The 8,212-nt window shown below is 49.0% G+C and overlaps 1 protein-coding gene across 3 annotated transcripts in view; it reads right to left on the reverse strand.

Annotated features, from left to right (window-relative positions):
* Positions 1 to 8,212, reverse strand: part of Otud5 (OTU deubiquitinase 5) — a 34,855-nt gene that overhangs the window by 12,028 nt on the left and 14,615 nt on the right. The window lies entirely within an intron of this gene.

The following is an 8,212-nucleotide window of genomic DNA, read 5'->3' on the forward strand; positions in this document are numbered from 1 at the left end:
GTAAAGCCATGCTGTTATGTTGAGCTGTAGGGGACTCAGGTCAACAATTTCTGACATTGCCAGTCAAGCAGAAGCCCCAATACTATTATGGACTACTGAACTCTTTTAGAATATTTTGCTGAGTTTACACACCTATAATATTTAAATGATGGAACTTAACAAAAAAAGGGGATACAGATGAATATCCATTTTGTATCTGTGTATTCAGTGGTTAGGATAGATATATAGTTACATTCTCGTAATGAATAGAGGGATTTGTTCTAATGGTGTTTGTAAATAGGATATCAAGTCCACATCTTGTACAGCAATTAACCACTAGGAAGAATGTATGCAATGTGTTAATTATTGAAACTGTCCTACAAAAAAAAAAATAGGAGGTATGGGTCAGGAAAGCAAGAAAAGAGAAGGGGCAGAGAGGAAGGGAGGGGAGAAGAGGAGCTCTAAATTCAGTCCCTCCAGACACTACTGTGTTTGGTAGCCAAGGGCAAGTGACTCAAGAGTTCTGAGCCTTGTATGTCTCAACTGCAAGGATAACGAGCTAGGAGACATCTTGTGGTGCTCAAAAGAGATAATGGACATAATGTGACTAGCAGTGGGCTTTCAACAGTGAAGTCATTAGGTAATCAGGGACCCCTTCTCTGGAATGGGATTTGAAAGTGAGGGTAAAATCCTGTATGCACCTTCAAGAAGCACACAGTCTGGTAAGAGACAGAACACATGTGCAATTCACCTTAATCCAGGAAGGGCAGTTTATGACCTAGGTGCCATGGGATTTGGTCAAAGTAGAAGGAACCAGACTCCCTCTGCCAGCTTGAGGACCATCGTACATGCTGTTCTCTCTCCTTAGGACTTTTTTTTTCTCTTTTGAAAAAGGGTTTCACTATGTAGTTTAAGCTAGCCTTGAACTCACTATGTAGCCAAGACTCCCCTCAAATTTGTGGCAATTCTGCCTTAGCCTCTTGAGTGCTGGGATTCCAGGCATGTGCCACCCCACCCAGCTTAGGACACCCTTCCCATTTACTTTCGGCACCTACTTCTCAAGCTAGCTGTGCGTGCGCGCATGCGTGCGTGTGACACCAAGGATCAAACCCAGGGCCTCGCATATGGCTAGGTAAGCACTGCACTACTGACATACACCCCAGTTCTCCACATTTGCTTCTTTTTGGCAATACTAAGGATCGAACTCAGGGCCTCCACACTGACCTATATCCTTCCCCATTCCTTTTTTTTGGCAGAACTGGGGATTGAACTCAAGCTCTTCTACTGAGCCACCCCCCCAATTCCTTTCTTATTTGAGAAAGAATCTCACTAAATTGCCCAGGCTAGGCTCAAAATCACAACCCTCTTATCTCAGCCTCTGAGTATACTGGGTTTTACAGGCATGCATCAGCACCCACCCAAGGGCACCTCTTTTACTGTATTTTTCAAAAGTTTTCTGGGGCTGGGGAGATGGCAATAGAATAAGTGCTGGCCTGACAAGTGCAAGGGCCTAAGTTCAATAAGAAACAAGTTTTCTGACCCACAGGAGAGGGCACTTCACCTAGGCCCACTCCCAGCTCAGGCCCCAGTATAACAAAAAAAATCAGGGACAGTTTGCAGAGCCTATAGGCTGGGGGAGCCTAGGAGCACTTCTCTCTAGGAAAATTAAGAGGCCTTAAAGATTAAGCAAGCTTGATATCCACTGACTTGTTACCAAGAGGGAATTTCCCTCTGTTTCCCCCAAGGGTCACTGCTCTGATGGGATCTCCCTGGGGCACCAGGGCAGGGTCCAGGCACAAAGGGAACACCACAGAGCTCTTCCAGGCCCAGGAGTGTAGCTCTATGAAGACCAGCCAAAAGAAGGCCTTTACTATCCGCCCCTTCCTTCCCAAGAGGATTTGGGGTGATAAGAGACAAAGGCTACTGAGATAGAAAATAGGCTGCTTGTTTCAAGTCCCCTGGAGGTGACAAGAGCTTGAGGGTAGGGGGAGTGGGCTGTGAAGGCGGGGGAAGGGGTAGCCCCTTCACGGATGTAAACAAGGATGTGGCTTCTGTGGCCATACTCCCCACCACGCCACCCCTAGGTACTTCCAGCAAGTCACATGTCCTGAACAGACTGGGGGCCCCCTGCTGCTGCCTTTCTTAGAAGCCAGGACCGCAGAGCCCTCTGTGGCTGCCTAGGCTGCTCAAGGAGCTATTTCTGTAGGCCAAGCTTGGGGTACCAGCAGGCAGTGCTGTCTGCAGCTGCAGTAAACAGGAACTGAGATGGAAGTGAAGGAGTTAAACGGGGTCTGCAGCCAGGTTCAGGTGTTGGAGAACACCTACCTCCTATGGAAAGGTGAGTGAACACTGGCAGGTCAGAGCCAGATGCAGGAATTTTTTTTTAAAAGAAGGGCAGGGAGCTGGGGCAGAACCCCATGAAACTCTTCCATTTTTCCATGCCAATGACTCCATTACTTGGCAGCAAGGACCTGCCATTTGCTGGCTGTGTGACACTAGACAAGGCCTCCCTGGGCTGAAATGTCCTTACCCCTTAAGTGGGGACAGTAACTCTTCTTCCACTTAATGGGGTGTTTGATGTCAAGACAAGTGAGAGTTCCATTTGTCCTGAAAACTGACTCCTTCACACTGCTAGTTACCTACAAGTCAGCCAGCATGCCTGTGTTTCCTCATTTCTGTTGCACTTCCTCTGCCAGAGGAAAGCCCCCAATGCACAGTAGAGGCTGTCCCTCCTCTTGCGAGCAAGACTGGCTCTCTTCTCTCACTGAATCCCAATGTCTGTAAGTCTACTTCGTGCTCCTTCTTCAAATCTCTGGCAACTAAATTTGTACCACAGTAGTAATAGTCTTTCCAATAGGGTTCCCCTGCCCCCATTTTGTCTTTTTTTGTCTGAGACAGGGTCTTACTATGTAGTTCAAGCTGATGTTGGACTTTGTAGCCCAGGCTAGCGTTGAACTGTCAACAATCCTCCTGCCTCAGGCTCCCGTTGCTGGGATACAGGCCTGGGTGCCTAAGGTCTCTTAAGTAGGGGGCCAATTGTGACACTTCTTCACGCATCACTACTTTGGGGGGAGCCCCTATTATAAACTGGACCCTCATTTTGGAATATAAAAGAAAACTGGCATCTCTGGACCAAGGAAACAGCAGAAGTACCTCCTCAACCAGGAAGAGAACAAGGATTCATTCAATGTTGGAAGCAGAGAAAGCATCCAGCACAGGGCAACTGGCTTCTCCAATTTTCTTAGCCCCACCTCTGTTTCCCAGGAAGCCTTCCTCCTCCCAGAAGGCTGGCCTGTGGGGCTGGGGGCTGGGCTAGACTGCCCCGTGGGGAGCCTAAGGTGGGGAAAAAATAATGGACCTGCAGAAGTAGGGGAATTCAGAGAACTTGTTTTGACAGAAACTGAAACTCCTCCTCTTGCTGACACTGTATTTGGCCATCTGCACCTGCTGGCCCCCTCCCAGAGTCCAGCTGAAAGATGTTCCCATCCTGGGCTGGGGACATAGCTCAGTGGAATAAGTGCCTGCCTGGCAAGTGCAGAATCCTGAGTTCAATCCCTGGTACCGCAAAAAAAAAAAAAAAAAAAAAAAGTTCCCATCCCAAACAGGGTCAGAACTCCTCAGCACAGTCCAGTAACTGGTTCCATCAAACACTTTTTTTCCCCAAGCACCGTCTTGCTAGCTTTCAACTCACTATGTAGCCCAGGCTGGCCTCAAACTCAAAGCTGATATATGACCTGATCCTGCCTCAGCCTCTGAGTGCCAGGATTACAGGGATGCCCCACCATGCCCAGCTGTCAAAGGCTTTTCACATTCCAACTCATTAGATCCTGTCACTCACTCACACACACCCCATCCTACTTTACCCAGGAGAGACACTAACACATAAACATGGAACAGCGGGCCCAAGGTCACACATTTGGGGTGCGGGTAGGGAGTTGAAGGGGAAACCAGGCTCTCAATGGTTTAACTTTGGGCCCCCAAGGTGACATTAACAGCACTCATTCAGGCCAGCTATCACCTTAGTCACCTTACTTCCTAGGGCTAGACCCTAATTCTGTCTACCTCAGTGTTCTGGCTAGCACAAGCAGGAATCATCTGGAATCCAGGAAAGCCTAGGACTAGGCAGAGATTACAGGTATCAGTCAGGAGCTGTACCCTCCTCCCTAGGGCCACAGAGGTCAGTACAAACCTTACCTCAACCCCCACCCACCTTCACACAGCACATTTCTTTCCTCCCTGAGCAGAGAGAAGTACCTGCAGAGAAATGTACATCTGTACCTACAAACAGCCATCGGGTGTACAAAATCACGCTGATACAAAACACCCAAACAAGAACCTCCCAACAGAGAACCATTACATGTGTGAGTAGACTGTCCTTGCCACCAACCAGGAAAGACTGAAGGCTGGACGAGATGTGAGGCTGTATAACCTCCAGAACCTCTCCACTTCCTTCCTAGCCTTTGCCCAGGTAGGTGGGACAGGGTATGACTAATGCTCTAACTGATGTCTTCAGCCTCTCTCCAGCGCCTGGGGGAAGGTAACCTCTCCCCAGGTTACCTAAAATATAACTAATATTTGTCAGATATATGTGCCAAAGCTCAACATGAGATTCTGGATTCTCCTGCTAAAGAGAAAGGGACCTCCGGTTTGCTTTAGGAGCCCAGGAACCGCCTGCTCCCCTGGTTACCACCAGCCTGCCTGAAAGAAGAGCCACAGTAAATTCTAAGGACAGAAAAGGAAACATAGTCTTCAGGGAACCTAAAAACCACCAAAATGAGGGTAAATGTAACATCAGGAGAAGCAACTTGATCTGTACTCCACTGACCTCCTGTGCCAGTGGGAACGCTGGCCCCAAAGAAAAAGAAACCAGGAAAAGAGTCCCCAACCACCTGTCAATTAGCCATGGTATGACCTATCTGGAGCCCCAACTACCCCATCAGCACTACAGAGCCTGGTCTAAGACTGCTCCTCTATGCAAAGAGTCCTGTGGCACAGATGAAAAACAGAAGAATGCAGGGCAAGAAAGGTCAAAAGAAGCCTGTGTACAGAAAACAGCCCATGGGAATCATCTTCTTTGGCCTGGTTCAACCTTCTAGACTGATGTTCTGACAACTGGCTATGTGACCTACATGCACAGATAGGGTCTGAGCTCTCTGGAGGATCAGCTTCCCCATTTATAAAATAGTCAATTCAGGCATGGTGGCACACACCTATAATCCCAGCACTTGGGAAGCTGAGGCAGGAGGATCGACACTGTAAATTCTAGGTCAGGATGGGCTACAACAGTAGCCTGAACTACATAGCAAGACCCTGTCTAAAAGGGGAGGTGGGTGGGAACATGGCTCAGTGCAAAAGCCCTAGATTCAATCCCAGTACTACAAAAAAACAAAACTTGATCTTTCCCAGTGCTGATGGCCACCCATGTTCCAAGACCAAAAGGCCTAGAAGAGTGTAGCTAGCTAATGTGCCTGGCCCTACTACTGGCATTACATGCACACCACCAACTGTGCCTCTGTGGCCCGCGCAGACACATTCATGTGTTATCCTCTTCACCCAGAGGGCCAGCAGCAGAACCAGAGCCGGCACGAGTCATGGCCAGGACCTGAGGTTTCTGCTGAGTCAAAGCCACATGGAGGGGCTGGAGAGATGGCTCAGTGGTCTAAAGCACCTATTTGGAACAAGCTTGGCAAAGCATCAGGGACCGCGGTTCGATCCCCAGCACCACATGCCAGCCAGCCCCGCCCCCTGGTGGGCTGAGCTGGCCACACACACACCTCTCTCTCTCTCTCTCTCTCTCTCTCTCTCTCTCTCAAATAAATAAAAAATTAAAAAAAAAAATAAAGGTACTAAAAAAAAATTTAAAAAAAAGCCACATGGAGGGAAAGAGGGAGGGAGGGAGGGAGAAAGAAGTAGAGTCCTGTTTCCAGGAGGAGGTTATCTGAGCATAGCAAGAACAGGGCAGGCCATGGGATACCTCTAAGACCCAGGCTCCCACCTCTATCCACCCAAGACTTTCTCACACTAATGAATCCCCAAGAGGAGGTAGTGGGACAAAACTGGGCCCAAGCAATGAATAATGGTTCACACAGGGGACAGTCAGGCCCAGAAAGAAGGGACCCAGTGGAAGTGGGTATGGTGTTTGATGCCTATGGACCTTGCTAGTTTGGAGGCAGAGGCAGGAGAATTGCTTAAGTCCATGAGTTGGAAATCAGCCTGGCAGAATAAACTTAGCAAGAGACACAAACAGAAAGGAGAAGGGGAGAAAAGGGGGTGAGGGAGGTGAGAGGGAGGGAGGAAAGGGAAGGAGAGGGAAAGAAGGGGACACAGGGGGGAGAGAAAGGTAAGACAAAGAATGACAGACACACACACCCCCACCCCTGCCATTGCTGACTTTGAGCATGTCATTTCCCTTTTTGTGTATGTGGCGGCAGTGCTAGAGATCAAACCCACAGCCATGCAAATGCTACACAAGTGCTCGACCACTGAGCAACATACCCCTAGCCCTGCTTTTCTGAGCCTCAATCCTCTCCTCTGACTCACAGGATAATGATCTCAACTTTGCAGCTGAATGCTTGGTACATAGTAGGTGTTGGGGAAACAACTGAGTGCCCCCTATTTTTGCAATCCATCCACCCCTATTGCTCAGTCAGGTGCCCCTTCCACTACTTAACACACAGCAGGACAATCAGCATCTGTACCAGAGCCTAAGGTAACTGCCATCTGTCTCTGTATAGGCTAAGCTGGAAAGATGGGGACGCAGGAGGCCTGGGGGCAAAGTCCCCTTCCCAAGCACATGTATTATGTACTCTGCACCAAGGAAACCTCTAGATGAGGCCTAGAGACCAGGGGCCACGTATTTCTGGAGAGGGCATGAGACTTCTGAGGTTTTGCAGAGCAAAGCTGAGGGCAGCCGAGTCAGGGGAAACGTGTAGCCATAGAGCTGATAAGGAAAGGCCTTCAACCTGCTGCGGTCAGCTCTTCCTGTAAGAGTGGCCCCTTACTGGAAGGCCTCAATGGGGGGGTAGGGGTAGCTGGAGAAAACAGCTAGATAGACACACATGCACAGATACTGCCTCTGACTGGGTTACTGTGTATGCAGGGCCTCACTGGCCTCAAGGTCTGCCTGTGACTACCCACGACTCAGATGCACAGTTCTACCATCAGCCCTACCAGCAGCCTGAGGTCTCATTGCCAGAACTAGTACCTCCATCTGTTATTTCTCTGCCTTCCTTTTATCCAAGATGCCTCCAAAGAGCTTTCTCTACAACACCCCAGGGAGAACAACAACCACAGGGGCAGGAGAGTTGGGAGTTTTTCCAGCCCAAGGGAACTCTTGATTGAATTGTTTGGTGGGGAGGGGACCACTTATCCCACCCCTTAAACATTTGTAGCTTTACGGCACCACAGCATCCAGGGTTCAAGGATACTATCGTTCTACTACACTGGTGGCAAATGCTGCAGGGGGCTGCTTGTATCATTGAAGGCCCCAAAGGTTTATCACTGTTCTACTGTGTTAGGCAATAAGGAGATTTAGCAAAGTAAAGTCATTAAACTATTATGGGTCTTTTTTTTCTTTTTGGAACAGGGTCTTATTAAATACTCTAGGCTAGCCTCAAACTTACTATGTAGCCCAGGCTGGTCTTGATTTTTCAATCCCCCTGCCTTAGCCTCCCAAGTGCTGGAATTATAGGCATGCACCACTATGCTTGGCTTAACAGTAGGGTCTTTTAGCCCCACTTTACAACTAAGGAAATCAGCTCAGGAAAAAACAGCACATGTATTATGCACTCTGCATCAAGGCCCCAATGGGGGGGGGCAGGGGTAGCTGGAGAAAATAGCTAGATAGGCACACACATGCAGATACTGCCGCTGACAGTTACTATGCATGCCAGGTCCTCTCTCAAGATCACCCCAAGAATTAAGACACTACAGAAGTCCAGTCTACTAGTAGACAATGGGGGGAGGGGGAGCAGAGCCAGAAGGAACTGAAAAGGATTCCTGGAGAATACCATTATCTCACAGATGGGCAAATGGAGGCCAAGGGCCACACAGCAGTTATAAGTCAGGATCAGAACTAGAAGCTACTTTTTTTTTTAAAAAGATTGGTGGTTTATTTATTTGTGTGTGTGTGTGTGTGTGTGTGTGCGCAGCTCAGCCCACCAGGGAGCAGGGCTGGCTGGCATGTGGTGCCAGCTCAGCCCACCAGGGGGCGGGGCTGGCTGGCATGTGGTGC

This window comes from Octodon degus, unplaced genomic scaffold, assembly GCF_000260255.1.
Source record: "Octodon degus isolate 3935 unplaced genomic scaffold, OctDeg1.0 scaffold00055, whole genome shotgun sequence".
NCBI classification, from domain to species: domain Eukaryota; kingdom Metazoa; phylum Chordata; class Mammalia; order Rodentia; family Octodontidae; genus Octodon; species Octodon degus.